Source organism: Pinus tabuliformis, chromosome 9 (assembly GCF_031772625.1).
Source record: "Pinus tabuliformis cultivar Carrire ecotype Pingquan chromosome 9, CPIR1, whole genome shotgun sequence".
Taxonomy (NCBI): Eukaryota; Viridiplantae; Streptophyta; class Pinopsida; order Pinales; family Pinaceae; genus Pinus; species Pinus tabuliformis.
In genome coordinates this window covers 835004879-835027646 of record NC_142307.1, presented here as the reverse complement: position 1 = coordinate 835027646, position 22768 = coordinate 835004879, and the positions used below count along the sequence as shown (strand labels likewise).

Here is a 22768-nt window from a genome sequence, read left to right as displayed (position 1 = left end):
AGATTACTATTGGGGTCAAGAAGCCATAACATCCTTTTGAAAACTTTGGGAGTTAGTAGGGCAAAGCCTTTTCCTCTCACTAGTACTAGAATTGATCTACTTTTTAAATCAAACCAACAAACACATTAGAAAACGACCTCCATGAAATCAAAATCCTTGGCCATGTACTAAGTGTTCACAAAGCTTGTCATCAAAATCTTATTCATAAGATTTTTCTTAGGAATTAATCTAAAAAACCATCAATATGCAATTAACCAATGAAATTCCTTATTTTGATGCATGAGGGAATAATCAACATCTCCACAAAAGGCTCTTTTCTTCTTCTAGATTCCATTTCTCTTATTCTTCCAATACACTTATATATGCATGAAATTATCACTCATGAATTACATATCTCTAGCTATTTAATGACTTATTTCATGAATAGCACTTATTAAAGCATCCCTTCATAGATGTAAGTTATTTTGAAAGGTAAATTCTTGATGAGAAATAAGGTAATTAATCCACATTGACCTCAGGTCACTGCTTTTTCCTTACGAATTAGAATTTCATTAATGAATCCTAAGTGACCATTGAGAAGTGTGCAAGGTGCATGATAATCCAATGAGATTTTCACTATGTATGGAATAGAGGTAGAGAGAAATTAGTCCTTTGAAGGTTAGTTTTACGAAATCACGAAGTTATTGATGTATGGAGAAGTAAAGTGTGTGAGAAATAGGGTATGAAAGGCTCTCCACACAACCATACCTATCAAATAGGTAAGTGTGAAACACGATTTGTGCTGAGAAAGGTTCTTTGCAAAGTGAGGGAGAGAGTTTTACAAAGGAGAATCTTTGCAGAGCGATTTGTGCTGAGAAAGGTTCTTTGCAGAGTGAGGGAGAGAGTTTTACAAAAGAGAATCTTTGCAGAGCGATTTGTGCTGAGAAAGGTTCTTTGCAGAGTAAGGGAGAGAGTTTTACAAAAGAGAATCTTTGCACGTCATAGGGGATCTCATGTAAGGCCTTAAAATGAATAACTATTGTGAAAACATGAATTTTTTTCGGACACAATGAATCTATAGACACGATGTATTATTAAATGAAAAGGGAAAGCGAATGGTGGTGGTTGGACTTGTGTGCATTGCAAAACATGGAAATGAAAGGTTATACATAAATGGATTAACACATGTATATATTGACTATATGTATTCTTACAAATCTTGGATATGATTTCATTAATCAAATGAGATTTTTTTAATGTGGAAAGCTATACGTTTCGCACTATAATTTTTGGCACTCATGTTTTTTTTGTTAGTTGAGCTTCTATGTAAGACTTAGATCTTATTTTATAGGTTATTTATAGATGTAAAAATAGATAGGTGGTGAAATATGTTATACTATACATTTTTAATGAAAAAATATTCTCAATCCATATTTGTGGGTGTTTATTTCAAATTTATTTATTTATTTATTTTTTATTTTTTTAATGAGATTATATGTTGGATTTTTGAGCTTTTGAATTTATTCATTTCATATTTATTTGAGTGGTGGGGTTTTTATATGTTTAATCAAACTCTACTTATTTAAGGATTTCTTTTTGGACATGATCTTATTGTAATAAAATACATTGTTAACCAACAACCCAATGATGGCACCCATGGATTTGTACTCATTTTTGAAATATGTGCCTTCAAAATTTTATTGTGTATTAGCCCAAAATTTAAAGAGACAAGATGGGTTCTAGTGAGGATGATGATTAGGTGAGGATTATAAATATGGCCCCAAGAATGAATGAAGTATAAAAAGAAAGGTCTTAGCACTTGAGAGATATGCTAGAATAACAAAAGGGAGTGGATGATGATGAACCCAAAGGTAATGGTGAAGACAAGAAGGGTGAAAGTAGGAAAAATGATGTCTCTATTCTTAAATGTGTTATTGGGTATGCCCTATCAAGATTTTACCAATTTCACTAAAATTAAATAGATTAATAAAGATGAATGCTTTAATATGAACCTAGATTAGGTTGTACACAACAATACTAGGTATTTGATAACAACTTGAATGTCGGTTGTTTTACCTCCTTAGCTAGCTTATATTATCCTATACTTTGAAAAGAAATGATGGGTTTCAAAAAGGGTGTATTCTTTTTTAATTTCTTAATTGCAACATTGTTTCATTTGGCAATGGTAAGGAGTATTTTCATGGTTGCAAGTATTAATCTCTATTATAGTATATCCTTATAAATAAATAGATACATATTTTAAACCTCTTATTATATATTATTATCTTCATGATGTATTTTTTACTCTTCACATCAAATTTTATCATTTGATTTATAATACCTTATGATTTTTCACTAATGCTCAATAAAAATTCCCAATTAACGTTGATATTACATACCAATGCCAAAACAATCCATATATATATATTTAATATAAAACAATATAACAACCTAAAATACAATGAATAAATAAATAAATATTGGAACATCATAGACACAACACTTTTATGTGATAATTAATGAGTTAATTTAAAAAAATTAGAGATTTGAAAGTTATTTAATTTAATATTATGATTTGATTTTCATATTGTAGTGAAAATGAACCACATTAGATAGTTCTAAAATCATCCATTTAAAGTTTTTTTTATATGATTTTTACATAAAAAATCTCTCAACATTCATAATATAGATCACAACATTCATAATATAAATTATAGAAATCTAAATTCAAATATAAATTTATAAATAAAAATTCTTATTATATTAAAATAAAAAAATGAATTAATTTTAATATTTACAATTAATTATAATTAATTATAATATTATTTAAATGAAGTATTTAACCTCTACTCATATTCATCATAAATTCTTTCTAGAGTATTCATAAGGTGTAAGTCAACTTTCTAAAAGTTATTGTCGGCATTTTAAATTTTGGTATGAACACATTAAACTAAATGTGAGAATTTCAACATCAAATCGAGTATAAACGAGCAACGGTGAACATATGAAAAGAAAAATGAATCCATGAAAAGATTAAAAAAAATAAATAGATGTATCTTGATATGATAGCTATTATATATTTAGAATTAAGTATTTAATAAAACTTATATTTTCCAGTAAAGTAAAAATATGGTATAGTGAATGGCAAAAAATTATTTTTATTTAAAATATTTTTTTAATTTACCTTATATATAATTTTAAACTTTAATAATATATTATTAATAATAATATAATTATTATTATTATGTTATTTTATATTTTGCAGAATTAAAGAGTAAAATTATATATATACTCTTTAGTTTTTGAAAATATAAAATAATATAATAAACTTGTCATCATCGGCATGAAAGCATCGCTATCGAGAAGAACGTTTTAGGAAAAGAAATAGACAACGTTTGTTGCCCAAAGCGATCCTTGGTCCGAAGAAAAGTGTGAGATTTCGAATTGAATGAATATCCTGCACGAATGAATATAGCAGCTACAATTATATAGTTACACGTATGATCACAGATCAGCGAAGACATGGTATGCTTTGGAGTCAATAACCATGAACCGGAACGCTGCCACAGTTGCTATCACAGATAAGAAGGCAAAAAACCATACGTTCGCTCAAAGCCATGTCTTCCTAATGAACTCAAATCCTTTCCCTTCACTTTAATATACATATGGTTTGCCAACACAAATGTTAATGCTATCACGCTCACTGCACCAGTAATATTCATAAAATCACCCACAAATGGAAGCAGAGCCCCAACAAGTGTGGTCACTGTTAGATATGTCCCTCGAGCCACCACCCTCACTATCCAATTGCCCACAGAATACGCACTTTCGTTGCTCCTTCCGAACTTTGTATCCAGAAACTCGTACATGGGGCTTCCAAATATCTACATTAACCATTCCATCCGGGCATACCACTCAGGTTAATTAAATGCATTTGAAATTCAAATTCTTGTATAAAGAGTCAAAGTTAAGGGGTGCAGAAGCTTTGTTTCTTGAGTACGTACATGTAGTGATATGACAGTTTGGAAAAAAACAGCAGCATTTGCTAGAATATTGATCCACTTTGGCCCATGTACATTATTGAGAAGATATGAGGAAGTTGATGAACCATAAGCCCAGTATCCTATAAAGGTCACATCATAGAATGGCACAATCCCCACTGTGAATTGCAGTGACAACGCTTTCTGCATGTTCTTCATAGAAGGATGTTTTATTGTAGCCTGCAAAAAAAATTAGATAAAAGTTTATGGAGTGTTAATTAATTTTATCATGAACAAAACCTAATTAATATATATACCTAATTACTTTGTTTTTGAAACTTGTTGCATTCGAAGAGTTAAATCTGCTTACATCAGTAGTGGGAGGTCATTTTGATTTATAAAGTAAGTACGTATTACATGACGGGAAAAATATATGATGATATTAATTCAAAGGGAGAAAAACGTAAGTTTTTAACGACAAAAACGAATGCAAGAAATTAAACCAAGCTTTTGCTATACCTGCATTTTTGGAAGCATGCTTGAATTAAATGCAAAAATGAGATTTCTTGCAGCACCAATTGTCCCAAACATTCTGCTTTTACTTGAACCTGAACTTGAAATCTCATAATCTCTAGCTGGCCTATAGAGACCTACATATCCACAGTAAGCGGAAAATTTAGATTTTGATCCAAGCGATTGTTTTAATACCCAACTTGACAAGGACCATGAACCAGAAGATATGTAGGCATTAGTTAAAGGAAGAGAGAGATACCATCGCGTATAAACAATCCAATAGCAACAATGATATAGATGCAACTTAAGAACGCTGAAACACCGAGCCACAACCTCAGAGCCGATAAATGGGGAATGCCAATTGCAAAAATGGTACAAATGATTCCTGTAATTGCGATCCAGTAAGGTAGCTTCAGCGTGGCAGCTTCATTGTTGTGTAAAGTATAGATTGCCTGGACAACAGTCAATCAGAAGAGATGAAAAAAATATAATTAATAAGGAATTGCTGCATGTCAAAGTAGGGGAGCATGGCTTGGGGATAGAGAGGTAGTTAAGTATAAGAGTAGGGAGCTACCTTTAGTGCTTGTCCAGCTAGAATGATAAATCTAGTGGTGATCATGAATAGATTGATATATTGTAACGTCCATGTCAGGTAATACATTTTCCTACCTGAGAAAAAGCACAATCACAATCAATGTGTATGCAACAAGGGATTATGCGCAAGTATGAAGATGTTGATATGATGAAAGTAACAAGAAAGTATTATATTGAATGGGATGGGTGAGCGTAAAAGAAATTTACCATAAATGTGACCAGCTAGGTCTCTGTATCGACTATGTCAGATGCCTCCAGTTTCGTGGAGACGCGCTAGGAGGGTGTTTGCATAGAGTGATATGAAGGCTGCTGCTATCAATCCCAAGGTGCATCCTACCCATCCCAAGGGAACCATCACGATCCCTAAATACCCCAGAGCATACGCGCTGTTTAGTGATGTTATCAGAACGAGGCCAACTTGGTACCGTGGGTCTGTAATAATCTCAATATTATTATTAAAGTCAGTATAGACATATAGAGAATACATTGTAAAAATATTGAACGATATGCCTTACCGTGACTTGCGACTTGAGGTGTTTCAATCTTGCAGGCTTTGAGGTCTGTGTTAGGCTCAGTTTGAGAATCGATGTAAAGATTCTACTCTTTTTCATGTCCATGTCGTCCCTTTGCAAAATTTTGTCCTCCAAAAGAATAGCCACGACGATCGTCTGTTCGTGTGTCAAACAGATGGAACTGAAGAAAGGCCGAATATGTGAATTGGAATGCAATTCAAGTCGAGGGGCTTCTGGTGGCGTGGTCGCTCACCATCGTATTAATAATATGTATACGTGCACATTCACATGCAATTTACATGCATGACTGTGCCTACTATGCGGCATTGTTTACGTTTAATATGAAATGCACAATGTCCACCAGTATAAACACACATTTATATTGTGGAGTGCAGGCTACAGTTCTTCGCAATACATTGCTGGTTATCAATACATTGCTGGTTATCAATACCTTTGGGTTGAGCTAGTATTTTGGGATTTATTAATGTAAGAATTCATATTTTTAGGCTATAATATTAGTGATAAGATTTATAATATAAATCTATAGGGTTTATAATCTATTGGGTATGTAATATAAATTCATTGTCTTCATAATATTAATTATAGTATTTATATTCCTAGAGTTTAATATTAAGTTGTGAGTTTATAATATTAATTCTTTCATTTTATTAATTTTAGGGTTTAATATTCATTTTAGTGTTTAATATTATTGCTTTGGGTTTATAATCTTTTGGGTTTTTAATATTAAGCCCTTGGGTTTTTTAATCTATTAGGTTTATAATATTAATCATGAAGTTCATGATATAAATCTTCAAGTTTAATGTTTATTTTAGGGTTTATAATATTTATCATAGGGTCTATAGCTTTTTAGTTTATAATATTAATCCCTGGGTTTAATATTATTCGCTTGGGTTTATAATCCTTGGGTTTTTAGTATTAATACATTAGGTTTATTAGTCTTTTGGGCTTATAACATCAAAGGTTTATTACTGTAAGACTGGAATGGTACAAAAACGTATCCAACATCACGTTGTGACAAACATTGTCTCAATATGAAAATAAGTCTAACAATCGTTGTCTCAATGTTAAATTTCAAAACTTGGATTTAATACAAGGTTTATATTATTAGGGCCTTTTAATATTTGGTTTATAATATTAAAGTTTAATATTGGGTTCATAATTTGTACTATTAGGGTTTATAATATTAATCTTAGGGTTTACTATTAATCCCTTGGGTTTGTCAATCCATTCGGTTTTTAATATTAATCCTTTGGGTTTATAAATCCCTTAGGTTTATAATATTGATCCCTTGGGTTTAAAATTACCCCCTCAGTATATAATCCATTGAGTTTATGATGCAGGAGCACGTTGACTCCTCAGTCAAAATGGAATTTTGACTACTTCTAGAAGACAAAACGAGTTTCTGGAAGGCACAGTTGTTAAAAGATGAGGTGATTTGTTAGTTGGTTGGCTCTAAATGTTATTTAGAGGGTGTATGCTGAGAGAATTGTGGATCTGAAACGAACCACGATTATGTAGTTATTTCTTATAAATTGTAACCGTGTGTTTGTAAAAGGGGCGACCATTTGAATGGAGATCAGGCCGTCATGGCGCCACTGCAATGTAAACCTCACGAAATGATTAAGTGGGGGTTCGATTGTGAAATATAAATTATATTCCCTGTGTAACTACGTGGAGTTAATACACATTTTTTTTGTATGTAATTGGTGATTGAATTAATTTTTGTGTACTTAGGGGATGATTAGAATAGCGAGAATGAAGCCTCAATAAAATGATCCATTGTTGATCACAAGATGGATCAACGATGACCAAAAGCGTATTGATTTCAGGATGCAGATTTTCTGCATCAAAGTGGTATTAGAGTAGAAAAAGATTTTGTGGAAGGAGGTGCAAATTTAAAGAGGTATGGTCTTTATATTTTTGTGCAGGTAGTAGTAGAGGAAGGTGAGAAGATTTCAACAGCCTAGAGTCAGGAGTGCTCAAATGGTTCCAAAGAAGAGAGAACCAGAGAGATGCCGAAAGATTGAGCTCAGAGGAGAGAAGCTTGGTGAGGTATCGGGCAACAGGGAGGACTTGCTATTGCAGAGGCTGGTTGCAGCTCACAAGTTAAGTTGTTAAGAAGGCTAGAAGCATATGACCAAGAGGTCATAATTTTCTTTACCTTGGGAGTCTGATGTAGGAGCACGACAACTCCTTAGTCAAAATGGAATTTTGACTACTTCTAGAAGACAAAACGAGTTTCTGGAAGGTGCAACTGTCAAAAGATGAGGTGATTTGTTAGTTTGTTGGCTCTAAATGTTATTTAGAGGGTGTAAGTTGAGAGAATCATGGATCTGAAATGAACCACGATTCTGTAGTTATCTTTTATAAATTGTAACCTTGTGTTTGTAAAGGGGCGGCCATTTGAATGGAGATCAGGCTATCATGGTGCCATTACAATGTAAGCCTCACGAAATGATTAAGTGGGGGTTCGATTGTGAAATATAAATTATGTTCCCTGTGTAACTGTGTGGAGTTAATACGTATTTGTTTTGTATGTAATTGGTGATTGAATTAATTTCTGTGTACTTTGGGGATGATTAGAATAGCGAGCATGAAGCCTCAATAAAATGATCCATAGTTGATCACAAGATGGATCAACGATGACCAAAATGTGTATTGATTTCAGGATGAAGATTTGGTGCATCAGTTTATAATATTAATCCCTTAGGTTTATTAATTCCTTGGATTTATAGTATTATTCTCTTCGGTTTATAATAGTAATCTTTGGGTTTATATTCCCAGGGTTTAATATTAATCCTAAGGTCTAATGTTATTCCCTTGGGTTTATAATCCCTTGGGTTTTTAATATTAATCCAATTGGTTTATTAATCCCTTGGTTTTATAATATTGATCCTAGGGTTTCTAATATTAATCAGAGGGTTTGTATTCCTAGGTTTTAATATTAAGCTTGTGGTTTATAATATTAATCCCTTAAGTTTATAATTCCTTGGGTTTATAGTATTAATCCTTTGGGTTTATTAATCTTAGGGTTTATGTTTCTATGATTTAATATTAATATCTTAGGGTTTACTATTAATACATTGTGTTTATTAATCTGTTGGGTTTTTAATATTAATTCCTTAGGTTTATGATCTTAATCCCTTCGGTTTAAAATTAAATCCTCCTTATTTTATATTCCATTGAGTTTATAACATTAATCCCTTAGGTTTATTAATTCCTTGGATTTATAGTATTAATCTCTTGGGTTTATAATATTAATCCTAAGGTGTATATATTTATCTTAGTGTTTATATTCCTAGGGTTTAATATTAATCCTAGGTCTGATGTTATTCCCTTGGGTTTATAACCCCTTCGGTTTTTAATATTAATCCAATGGGTTTATTAATCCCTTGGTTTTATAATATTCATCCTAGGGTTTCTAATATTAATCATATGGTTTATATTCATAGGTTTTAATATTAAGCCTACGATTTATAAGATTAATCTCACAATTTAATATTAAGCCCTTACATTTATACTTCCTTGAGTTTATAATATTAATCCTTTTGGTTTATTAATCTTAGGACTTATGTTCCTACGATTTAATATTAATCCTAAGGTTTAATGTTATTCCCTTGGGTTTTTAATATTATCACTTGGGTTTTTATTCACATATGTTTATAATGTTAATCCTAAGGTTTATAATATTTATTTTAGGGTTTAATGTTTATTTTAGAGTTTATATTGCTTTGGTTTATAATATTAATTCTTTGTGTTTAATATTATTCCCATGGGTTTATAACCACTTGGGTTTATCAGTCCCTTACATTTATGATATCAATCCCTTAGGTTTATTAATCTAAGGGTTCATATTCCTAGGGTGTAATATTATTCACAAGGTTTATAATATTAATCCTATGGTTTAATTTACATCTCTTGGGTTTATAATATTCTGTCAATATGAAAATCAACCATGGTCAATAATGACCAACCATGTTTATTTTAGGGTTTATAATATTTATGTTGGGGTTTATATACATTGGGTTTTTAATATTAGATTTTTGGGTTTAATATTAGTCCCATTGGGTTTATAATCCCTTGGGTTTTTAGTGTTAATCCATTGTGTTCATTAGTACCTTTGGTTTATAATATCAATTCATTTCGTTTATTAATCTAAGGTTTCATATTCCTAGGGTGCAATATTATTCATAGGGTTTATAATATTAATCCTAGGATTTAATCCCTTCGGTTTATAATCATGGTCAACCATGATCAACTAGGGTCCAATGTCACATTGTGACAAAAATTGTTTCAATATGAAAATCAACCATGTTCAACCATTTTCAACCATCTTCAACCATGGTCATTCATGGTCAACCATGGTCCAACATCACATTATAACAAATATTGTCTCAATATGAAAATCAAACATGGTCAACCATATTCAATCGTGGTCAAATGTCACATTGTGACAAAGATTATCTCAAAATGAAAATCAATCATGGTTAACCATGGTCCAACATCACATTGTGACAAGTTTTTTCTCTATATGAAAATAAACTGTTGTCATCCATGGTCAACCATGGTCAACCATTACTAACCATGGTCCAATGTTGCATTTTGACAAATATTGTCTCAATATGAAAATCAACCATGGTCAATAATCATCAATAACCATGGTCACATTATGACAAAGATTGAATCATGGACAAACGTCACATTGTCACAACCATTGTCATCCATGGTCAACCATGGTCCAACGTTGCATTGTGACAAAGATTGTCAATTTGAAAATCAACCATGGTCCACCACAGTCAATCATGGTTAACCATGGTCCAACGTCACATTGTGACAAAGATTCTCTCAATAAGAAAATCAATCATGTTCAACCATGGTCCAACATCGCATTGTGACAAATATTGTCTCAATGTTATGAAACCAACTCACAAAATATAAGAAGAGATATATCAATGACTTCAAAATAAGCCTCTCCAAGGGGGAAACCTCCTTTACATTACAAAAATGAAAAATTCTTGGATGATTCAAATGACAAAAACTCCTTTCTATATATAAGAGTCTAAGGGGTCACAATATAATCAAAGCCGACATAACAATAGTAATGTAAGGGAATAACAATAATAATAGTGGGCTTATATGGGGCCAATAATAATAATATGGGGATGACATGGACACAATAATAACAATAAAGTGGTTGCGCTAATAGCAATAAGGGTTAACACTAGTAGTATAGGGACCTAACATGCCCCTCTCCTCCAAAAAAGTGTTGTCCTCAATGCTTGAGTAGTTTTGGATGATTTTGTATAAAATTATCATCCTACCATGCAGAATCTTTAGGGGGAAGTTCTTCCACTTGATGAGATACTCTAAAATTGATCGATTTTGTATCTGGTAGGTTCTTGATTTTGTGACTGCTTCAGGTTCCAATATGATTTTTCCTTCCTCATCAATTTCCTGCAATATTGTTGAACTAGGAGCTTGTCACCTATAACATCCTTTAAGTATGAAACATGGAGAAATCGGTGCACTAGGGAAGATATAGGAAGCTCCAATTTGTATTCCATAGTGCCAATATTTTGCAACACCTTGTAAGGACCATAGTACTTTGGTGATAATTTCTTATCCTTTTTAGCTTGCTTGAGGGACATTTGTTTGTATGGTTGTAGCCGTAAAAATACCTAGTTGCCTGCATCAAAAATTCTTTTCCTGCGATTGTTACAGATCCATTTGGGCACATCACTCCCATAATCCAGATAAGTGTTTTAGGGCTCATCAAACACTAATTTCAGTTGCTACATGCCCTAAGAAAGTCACCCTTTTGAATGCCTCCTTCCCAAACAGTTTCATGACTTGAAGACATCCTGAAATGATATTTAGAGGGACCAGCGTAGGTAGGCCCATGTAAGGGTGCGCTGCAGAGCAGTTGAGTCCATGCGAGGGTGCTCTGCAGAGCACTTAGGCCCTATTTGACCTGCGTTGGGTGAGATTGAGAGAAATTAACATAGGGTTTGGGGAATATTCTTATCTCTTGGAGTCTTCTAGAAGTTTCCCTCACTTATCAACTCCTATGAGCTCGAAAATGGATGAGGATTGAGTTAAGATGCATCCTATCCTATCATCCCTTCCTCCATGGAACTAATTCTAAGTATGGAAGGCCATTCAATACCCTTATTTATGACATAACCTCCTTCATCTTCCTATAAATTGAGCACTCATCTAAGCGATCAGGGGCTAGACTATGTTGAATTGTAAGGAGATAATGTTGCTATGAGAATTGACTTTGAGACAAGTATTGTTATGCTACAAGTTTGTCATGCTTTTGATGTGATGTGGATGGGATTCAAGCTGGAGGAATGACTTCGAATCAGACTTGATGGTTTTAATTCCTTCTTCTATTCAATAAAGTATTTGAACCCTTTTCCCATATGTTTATCTTGTTATATGATGCTTATAGGTGTGAATGTATCTGATTCCATTTATTTGTATTCAATAGATCTTTTACTTTGATCAGTTCTTTGTCTTCTGTTGATGTTTACAGGTACTTCTCAAGCCTGTTAAGTACGGGAAGGAGCGACATGATCGATACAAAGGAGACAAGAGGAAAGCAGAACTACAAGTAGGTCTTCTCATTCTCTTTGTCTTATCTATTACTTATAGGAAAAGGCTAAAGTGCCTTAAACTATTGGTCTAGATATGGCTACTTATCTAGGGAATTAGTATTTATTCGTAGATACCAAATTCTCCAAAACAAATTGGGGACTCTGCTAGGGAAGATCATCCTTCCTAGTCGCTTATCCACCTGCTAGGACACTCTTGCAGACCCTACTGATTTTCATTGATTGTATTTCAGCTCTTTTGCATTGAATTTTGGTAAAAAACTGTGTCAATTTGCCTCTTGAAATGGCTCACTATCACCATCACAAGCTTGTGAGGGACACAATGCACTGCAGAGCACCCTTGGTTTAGGGACAATGCTTTGAAGCACACTGGCTCCCATTCAGGGCTGCGTTGATCCTCCTAGGGTCAGTTTCCCACCTTTGGAATGAGTTTTTGGCCAACTTTCCTCTGTTTGATTGCTTGCTAATTGATTAATGAATGTCATGTCTTAGAAAAAAAGTTTTTATCTCCTTTGCTAGCCCTACTTTGAATTGGTTGATTAATGTTTCTTAAATGTTTTCTTTGTCATTATCGATCCATAGTTAAGATTAGATTATAGCTGATTAATATTTGTTCGAAATAAAGTGTCGTAAAAGTCTTCTTTTCCTTCGAAATAGAACTGTCGTAAAGTCTTCGTTCTTGTTAAGATTGATTGATTGTATGTGCATTAGTTTCCTTTTTTTCATATACACATTAAGGAAATCGAAAAGAAATACATGCATTTTTGCATTTAAAAAGTTTGTGTGTGCTCATAGGAATAGTTTAGGGAAATTTCATTAGATTGTGCTCTTTTCTCTTTGATTGAAAGAAATGTGATTGCTCTATCCCTATTAGCTAAGATTTTCATTGTTAATATGAATGGAAAGAATGCTTATCATACTAGTTGCATTCCTAGGAATTTCAGAATACATCACATGGTGAACTTGAAATTCAAATTCCTAAGCAAGATCAACTTAAAATTAACCTTAATTTACCTAATGGAGCATTGTCACCTAACGAAAAACATTTAGTGGTTCTAGGCTAGAGACATGTTCCGGCGTTGTAAAACAAAGCAGCTGCCGCTAACTTGTCTGCAATACATCCCGAGTGTGATACCTCATTCCACATACGTGAGTATATTGTAGCTCATCCACATACCTTCGGGTATATAGGATGGTGTTATAGTACATAAAGTATATGGGAATTCTCTCACTGTGCGGTTTTGCATTAGACATCTCTTATACGGATTGGGCCTCCACGTACTTTTTGGTATATACAGGAGGACAACACTAGGTTACTATCCATCCTTAGGTAACCAAGTCGACTGCCTTGTACATTGTGATACACTGAACACAACGTTCAGGGAGATTGCTTGCCTGTACTTCTCGGTTTGCCGGGAGGTATTATGCAGTTCACATTTGCTTGGTAATCCTTTTTACTAGAGTATCCCTCTTTTGTTTTATTTTGTTACTTTGATTAAAATAAATTGAATTGACCGTGGATAACATTCTCTCCATCACTCCTTAGTTGATCTTAGGTTGAAACACATGGCGACAAATCCAAATTCCACCGATCAAGGAATTCATTTAGATGGGAATCCTAGTCCTTTTTCTCCTTTTGGAAACATTGGTGCTCCTTATATGGCTACATTATCCCTTCCGGGATTTACCATTGGCTTTCAGTATGGTTGTTTTCAACCTCCTTGGTTCAAAATGTCGTGATTTCTCCACAATTGAGTACTCCTCCAATTGGACAAAATCAACCTCCAGTTGATCCCAAAGTTGACCCTTTGCCTTCTTCCTCGGTTGTTTCTTCCTCCCCTTCTTCCTACTAGTAAGAAGAAGAAAGGGAAGAAGAAGAAGAAGAAGAAGAAGAAGAAGAAGAAGAAGAAGAAGAAGAAGAAGAAGAAGAAAATTCAGCAGGGGGGCAACCAAGAAACCATTGCTTTGAATGCAACTTCTGATGAGAAACCGTCCGATAAGCCTCACAAAGTTCGATATCCATGCAAACTTTGTACGGGAGACCATCTTCTTCGAAATTGTCCTGATATTCCTCAGATATTAGAAGAATGGTCTTCTCGTTCACATCATCCCGTGTTATCAACTTCTAGAGATCATGCTGGTGACACACCATCAACTAGTGGTAGTAAAGTTCATGGAAAAAAGGGTAAAGTTAAGTTTCCCTGTAGGTTATGTGAAGGGAATCACCCCATTCACCTTTGTCCCTATTTGGATGAAGCCAAAATAGTGTTGGATAATCATCCTGCTTCTCCGTAGCGACTTCCATTTGGTTACAGGAGACTCTCCCTTAATACTTCATTAGTTGATGAATTGACTGACCAAAATCAAAAGTTGGTCAAGCTCACTCTCTTTGAAAGTGAATTCCATGAGTCTATACTTGACCCAAATCAATAGGTCATAGAAACAGTTGACCCTATTTCACATTCAGTTAATCGAACCTTTCCTGTAGAGAGTGAATATGATACCAATTAGGTTCTTTTTGTTTCTTCAGATTCCAATGAGCTTGGAGGCAACCCTCCCATTCCATCAAGAGAGGAGGAAAATCCTCCTTCTCTCGTAACTCAAGGGGATAATACTCCCATTCTTATGGTACCCCCTCCAAGTAGTCTGGTCACTTCCTTTGATTGGAATCGACTGGCAGGATTTCGTCTTCCTTCTTATGTGCCTTTCCAGATCATAGTACAGGTTTGTAATATGATTGTATCTGACACTATTATAGATGAAGGTGCATTTGTGAGTATCCTTTCCTCCACTGCTTGGTAGAGACTTGGTTCGCCGCCACTTGTGCCTGTTACACAGAATTTGTTGGCTTTTAACAGAGGAACGCGTCAACCATTAGGGATCCTTCCTCAGCTGCCTATTACTTTGGGAGGGAAAAATGTTTATCTCAATGTGATGGTAGTTCCAGGTCCTTTAGATTACAATTTACTTCTTGGGCATGACTAGGTTTATGACATGGAAGCTATTGTTTCAACAGTCTTTCGAGTGATGTGTTTCCCGCATGAAGGCAAAATTGTCAGCATTGACCAGCTTTCATTTCCCGGTCTAAACATGGCTTCTAGTCAGCCATCTTCCCTAAATGGTATTTTTGTCCCAATGGTATCTTCCCCACCACGGGTTAATTATGTGGCAACCCATTCCATGCCTACATCAACTGATGATCAATTCCGTGATGTTGTACATTATGTACTGGGGGCATTGGAACCAGATCTCAGGTTCCTTGTTATGGATCCCTTCTAGAGCATTGTCCTCCCATCTGATGAGAACCTCTTGGAAGTCATGACCTCTTATGTATAATGAAACAAGGAATATGAGGATAGTTCTTTTACTATGTCAACCTCATTAAAAAATGAAACAGGCCCTATGACCATAGTTCCTTGTCTTGTGGCAAGCTCGTTAAAAAATGAAACAAGGAATATGAGGATAGTTCCTAGTCTTGTGTAAACCTCCTTAAAAAATGAAATAAAGGGTATGAGGATAATTCTTGGTCTTGTGTCAACCTCGTTAAAAAATGAAACAGGGAATATGAGGATAGTTCCTGGTCTTGTGTCAACCTCGTTAAAAAACGAAACAAAGGCCATGAGCATAGTTCCTTGTCTTGTGTCAAGCTCGTTAAAAAATGAAACAAGGAATGTAAGGATAGTTCCTTGTCTTGTGTCAACCTCGTTAAAAAAATTGAAACAAGGAATATGAGGATAGTTATTTTACTATGTCAACCTCATTAAAAAATGAGACAAGATCCCCTGGAGCAAAGTTCTAATTCGAGTCTTTGAGTAAATCTCGTAAAATATAAGTCGAGTCTTTCACTTGATCTCGTAAACGAACCTTCATTCCATCCACCTGATAGCCACGAGTAGTCTACTTAGCACCTAATGGTAAAGATAAGTTTCCCTGTAGGTTATGTGAAGGGAATCACCCTATTCACCTTTGTCCCTATCTGGACGAAGCCAAAAAGGTGTTGGATAACCGTCCTACTTCACTGCAATGACTTCCATCTGGTTACAGGAGACTCTCCCTTTCATCATGTTGGGGGAATTTAAACCAATCTCAAGCATAGTTCTTCGTTGCAAGCTTGTGTGAAAATGAAACTAAATTCAAGCATAGTTCTTCATTTCAAGCTTGTGTAAAAAGGAAATTGAATCCAAGCATAATTTTTTCATTTCAAGCTTGTGTAAACATGAAATTGAATCCAAGAATAGTTCCCTATGGTTCAAGCTTGTGTAAAAATGAACCCATCTCCATTTTAACCCTCGTGATTACCATTCTATCAGCCTTTTCCGTCAGATGAGCCTTTGTTTTTCTCCTTCCATCATCACTATTTGCTTGGCTGATCATACGCTTTCACTTAGCTTTTTTACCCTTTTTTAGGAACAGTTGCAATGAGTGGTCTTATTAGCCAACCTCTTCACATAAATCAACATGTTTTGAGAAGTTCCAAGATCACCGAAACCAGTTGCTATCCTAGACACCACTCGTTCCTCAAAGTGGAGTCCTCTTTAAGCTCTTTTCAGACTCTCGAAATATGAAAATATTGATGAGCGCTTGTCCTTTTCAGCTCGTTAACAGATTGGAAACGACATCTACTCAGTATAAGTTTAACCCTTTTTTCAGGCTGAGATAGATTAGTTATGAAAAAGGAATACATTGACCGAACATGGTCAATAGGTTCTCTCTCGTATTGTTTTACGCTTTTTCAGGCTTGAGAGACAAATCTACGAAAAGGAACTTTTGGAGTTTTCTTTTTGTCCCTTTTCAAACTCTCTAAACATGAAAAGGACCAAGTTATCTTTATTGTTAAACTTGTTAAAACATCAAATAGCGACAAACTTGTCCATCTAGACAAGACCGAGTTTCACCTTCGCTAGACTCGTTAAAACACCACATAGCGATGGATTCACTCGAAGGGTGGAATTATACAGCAAGAATATGTTATCCTCCTCAAGCTTGATAAAAAATAAAGAGGTACTGGTTAACAATGATTGGGGAAAATGGGAGAAAGGGGAAAACCACTTTATGGTAGTAGGTTGCTCTTGAACATGACACTTTCACTTCATCACTGTGACTACTTGGGTTGGGTTATCAGCTTGATGGTTATCATACCATCCATCACTTTGGTTTGGGTCAATGCTACTAATTGATTCTAGTGTTGCTGATATGTTCAAGAGAAGTCATCCAATTAAAATTCATCCTTTGCAATACCATAAACCTTCATTTTCATGACCGCCATTCCCGAACCTTGTGTCGTCAGTCAAATTCCATCTCCAAAATCATTACACTCATTTTGTGTCATTGAAGAGGGATACATCAAGGCCCTCCTGCCACCAGTCACTTCTTGCCGACATCAGTGCATTATCGAAGAAGTTGACTTAGAAACACCCTTCGAGTACCTTGAGGCTTGCATACATCAATGGTAGGTTTCTCACTTCCGGCGATAGGTTGAAATCAATGGCCTTCAACCGAAAGAATTTGTATGGTGTTCGATATCAAATCATCCATTCACACAGTGCAGAATGTACTACAATACCTTGAGGATCATTATCATTATCGATGATTTCTCTCGCGTCTGTTAACAGATTACATCATTGGCTGGTAATCATATGGTGTATTCCCATGTTCGACTTCATATCACATATTCACACGGTTAAACTCGTACTTGAGCGAACGATTGAACGAGATAGAAGACCTCGGATCTAGTTTCATCGATCCGAGCTGCGATTTCAAGAAATGTACCAAATCATACGTACAATGGCTTTACATTGATGGTCATTCCGATCATGGGTCTATAACTGTAGGCTACTATCTATGTACTTGTAACGAAAGTTTATATGCTGAGCATGGTTATGCCTTCTCTCAGCGATTCATGAAAAAAATCAAAATATCATGATATATGTATTGTAATTGATGCAGGTCACCTTCCACTTCGAAACCTCCTCATCACATCATAAAGCATTTCATTCGAAATTTACATTTTTTGACTTCATGCTTCAGGGGGCATCTATTACAAATCCATTTGGGCACATCACTCCCATCATCTAGATCAGTGTTTTAGGGCTCATCAAACCCTAATTTCAGTTGCTACATGGCCAAAACAAGTCACCCTTTTGAATGCCTTATTCCCAGATAGTTTCATGACTTGAAGACATCCTGAAATGATCTCTAAAGGGACCAGCGTAGGTAGGCCCATGTAAGGGTGCGCTGCAGAGTAGTTGAGTCCATGCCAGGGTGCTCTACAGAGCACTTAGGCCCTCTTTAACCTGTGCTGGGTGAGATTGAGCAAAATTCACATAGGGTTTGGGGAATATTCTTATCTCTTGGAGTCTTCTAGAAGTTTCCCTCACTTATCAACTCATATGAGCTCAAAAATGTATGAGGAATGAGTTAAGATGCATCTTATCCTATCATCCCTTCCTCCATGGAACTAATTCTAAGTATGGAAGGCCATTCAATACCCCCATTTATGACATAACCTCCTTCATCTTCCTATAAATTGAGCACTCATCTAAGTGATCAGGGGATGTACTATGTTGAATTATAAGGAGATAATGTTGCTATGAGAATTGACTTTGAGACAAGCATTGTTATGCTACAAGTTTGTCATGCTTTTGATGTGATGTGGATGGGATCCAAGCTGGAGGAATGACTTCGAATCAGACTTGATGGTTGTAATTCCTTCTTCTATTCTATAAAGTATTTGAACCTTTTTCCCATATGTTTATCTTGTTATATGATGCTTATATGTGTGAATGTATCTGATTCCATTTATTTGCATTCAATATATCTTTTGCTTTGATCAGTTATTTGTCTTTTTTTGATGTTTATAGGTACTTCTTAAGCGTGTTAAGTACAGGAAGGAGCGACAGAATCGATACAAAGGAGACAAGAGGAAAGCAGAACTACAAGTACGTCTTCTAATTCTCTATGTCTTATATATTGCTTATAGGAGAAGGCTAAAGTGCTTTAAACTGTTGTTCTAGATATGGCTACTTATCTAGGGAATTAGTATTTATCTATAGATACCAAATTCTCCAGAACAACGATGTTGATATGCCTTTTTTTCATTCGATTTTGTGACAAAGTGAGGTTATCCTTTAAGAGATGTAGAACTTGTTGTTGATGCTCGATGTAATCTTCCACTGCTTGAACCTTAGAATGATTGTCCAAGACCTTTTAGAGATATGTAGAATTAGATGATTTCATTGTTTTAACCCCTAGTGAACATAATTGTGCAATGACACCTTGTTGTTCTTTCTCTAGAAGATTTTTCATGCTATTAGAGATGATTATATTTCTTGGTTTCCCTACGATACCCCTTAATTCAACTTCCTTTCCTTCCCAAAAATATTTCAAGAGAAGTTCTTGAAAATTAAAAGCAACCATACCCGAAGATTGTAACCATTGGACTCCTATTACAACATCAACACCGCCCATTGGAATAGAAAGCATTGGAATATTCAATACATATTCTCCCATGGATAGCTTGATATTATGGCGCTTTCTAGAGCAATTTATCGTTCCTCCATTTCCAACCATCACTTGACACTTTGGTGCTGGATATAAGAAGCAATTAAATTCCTTGGCTATATTATAATGAATAAAATTATGGGTACTACCCAAATTAATCAACACTATTAACTTTTTCTTCTTGATATGTCCTTCTATCTTGAGAGTTTTAGGAGTGGTAATTCTTGTCAATGCATTACAAGATATGGTCAGATTCATTTCTTCTTTCTCTGGGGTTCGTTTCTCGTGTATATCCTATTCTTTTGACATTTCTTGTTCCTTTTCTTTCTCCTCTTCCTAATCTGTGTAAATTAATTTCTTCTCAGCACACTTGTGGCCTTCAGTGTATTTGCTATCACAACTGTAACATCTCCCTTTTGCTATTTTTTTCTTCCAATTGTTGTGGTTTCAACCTTGTATGTTGTGGAAGGCTAGGAGCAACAACACTTCCATCTTTACAATTGTGAGTGTTAAGATTCCTTGTTGCCATATTTTTTTTTCAATTTTTCTTGCCCACCTGAATGCATTCTCCAATAAATCAGGTTCCCAAAGACAAACCTCATGTTAGATGTTATCCTTTAGAGTTCCTATGAAGACATCAATCCTATGCTCCTCTGGAATATCGTTTACCCTTATATTCAACTTCTGGAAGTCCTCATTGTGCTCCACCATTGAACCCTTTTGTTTGAGATTTATCAATTGGCTAAAGAATGTGCTGCCTTTTGTATCCTCATAATGTGCTATCATTTCCTCCCTAAAAATTGGCCAAGTGAAAATTTGTTTACAAGAGCAAAGTCATCGATACCATACAAACTGATTGGGTTCCAAATATAAAGTTACAATCCCTACCTTTTGTATGTTTTTCACATTATGGAGATCGAAATATTGCTCCATATATAGTATCCATGTTACAGGATCCTTGCCATCAAACTTCCTCATATTGATCTTTGGAATGTGGCAGGTCTTCAATCCAACGTTAGAGTCTATGAAATCATGATTAATATTTCTTTTGGTCTCATCATGAGTTCCCTTTACTACACTTTCACCTTCAGTAAAGGAAACTCATGATGAGACCAAGATCTGAAATTTGCACACAAGGTTCAACATAATTTCATATCAAATGGGTTTTAATTTCCTCTTCTTAATTTTCATTGAAAAAACGTTATAGCAAAAATTCCATGATGACTGATTTGAGAAGGAATTTGGAGCCTACAAAAACCCTAACTTCCTCAATTCATATATCCAAAAATATATTGATACAAGATATGAAATCCAGACACAATGTTCATCACGATTTTAGCTCAAATGTGTTTTAATTTTAGCTTCTGATATTTCGTAGAAGAAAAGTTATAGCGAAACTTTCATGATGGCTTGTTCGAAGTAGCGAAACCCTAGAATCCAAAATTCTCATTCCTAATGTTATGAAACCAGCTCAAAAATAGAAGAAGAGATAGATCAACGACTTCAAAATAAGCCTTTTCGAGGGGGAAACCTCCTTTACATTACACAAATGAACAATTCTTGGATAATTCAAATGAAAAAACCTCCTTTCTATATATAGGATTCTAAGGGGACAATATAATCAGATCCGACATAACAATAGTAAAGTAAGGGCACAACAATAATAGTGGGCTTCTATGTGGCCAATTATATCAATATGAGGACTACATGGACACAACAATAACAATAATGGGGTTGCACTAATAACAATAAGGTTTAACACTAGTAGTATAGGGACCTAACACTCAATATGAAAATCAACCATGGTGAACCAAGTCCGTTTTAGGGTTTATAATATTTATCTTAGGGTTTATATACCTTGGGTTTACAATATTGATCCTTTGGGTTTTTAGCATTAATCCCTTGTTTTCATTATTACCTTGGGTTTATAATATCAATCCCTTGAGATGATTAATATAAGGGTTCATATTCCTAAGTTATAATATTATTGATAGAGTTTATAATATTAATCCTAGGGTTTGATATAAATCTATTGGGTTTATAATCCATTGAGTTCATAATATAAATTCCTTGGGTTTATAATATTAATCACATGTTTTATTTTCCTAGGGTATAATATTAATCATAGGGTTTACAATATTAATCCCTTGGTTTTATTAATTTTAGGGTTTATATTCCTATGGTTTAATACACATCCTAGGGTTTAATGTTATTCCCTTGAGTTTATAATCCCTTGTGTTTTTAATATTAACCCATTGGGTTTATTAATCCATTGAGTTTATTAATCCATTGAGTTTATAACATTAATCTTAAGGTTTATGATATGAATCTTTGGGTTTAATGTTTATTTTAGGGTTTATAATATTTATCTTAGGGTCTATATCCCTTGGTTTTATAATATTAATCCCTTGGGTTTAATATTAGTCCATTGGGTTTATAATCCCTTTGTTTTTAGTATTATTCTCTTGGGTTTATAATATTAATAATATGGTTTATAAAATTTTATAATATTAATAATATGGTTTATATTCCTAGGGTTTAATGTTAATCCTAGGGCCTAATGTTATTCCACTTGGTTTATAATATTAATCCTAAGGTTTGTAATATTAATCTTAGAGTTTATTGTTTATTTTAGGTTTTATATCCCTTCACTTTATAATATTAATTCCACGTGTTTAATATTATTCCCATGGGTTTATAATCCCTTGGTTTATTAGTCCTTTGCTTTTATGATATAGATCGATTTGGTTTATTAATATAAGGGTTCATATTCCTAGGGTATAATATTATTCACAATATTTATAATCGTAATCATAGGATCTAATTTAAATCTCTTGGGTCTATAATCCATTGGGTTTATAATAAAAATTCCTTGGGTTTATTAATCCCTTGATTTAGAATATTATGTTAGTTATGTTATAGTTTTAAATATAACTATTAATATAATATTATATAAAAACATTGTATTATATTAATATATAGTACATAATATTAATATAATAACCATATTATTATTTATATAATTATTAACAATTACAAATATTTTATTTTT

The 22768-nt window shown here is 34.2% G+C and overlaps 1 pseudogene; it reads right to left on the bottom strand.

The window, feature by feature from the left end:
• Positions 1-3483: 3483 nt before the first annotated feature.
• Positions 3484-5493, bottom strand: LOC149151378 (putative proline transporter 2; annotated as a pseudogene).
• Positions 5494-22768: the final 17275 nt, after the last annotated feature.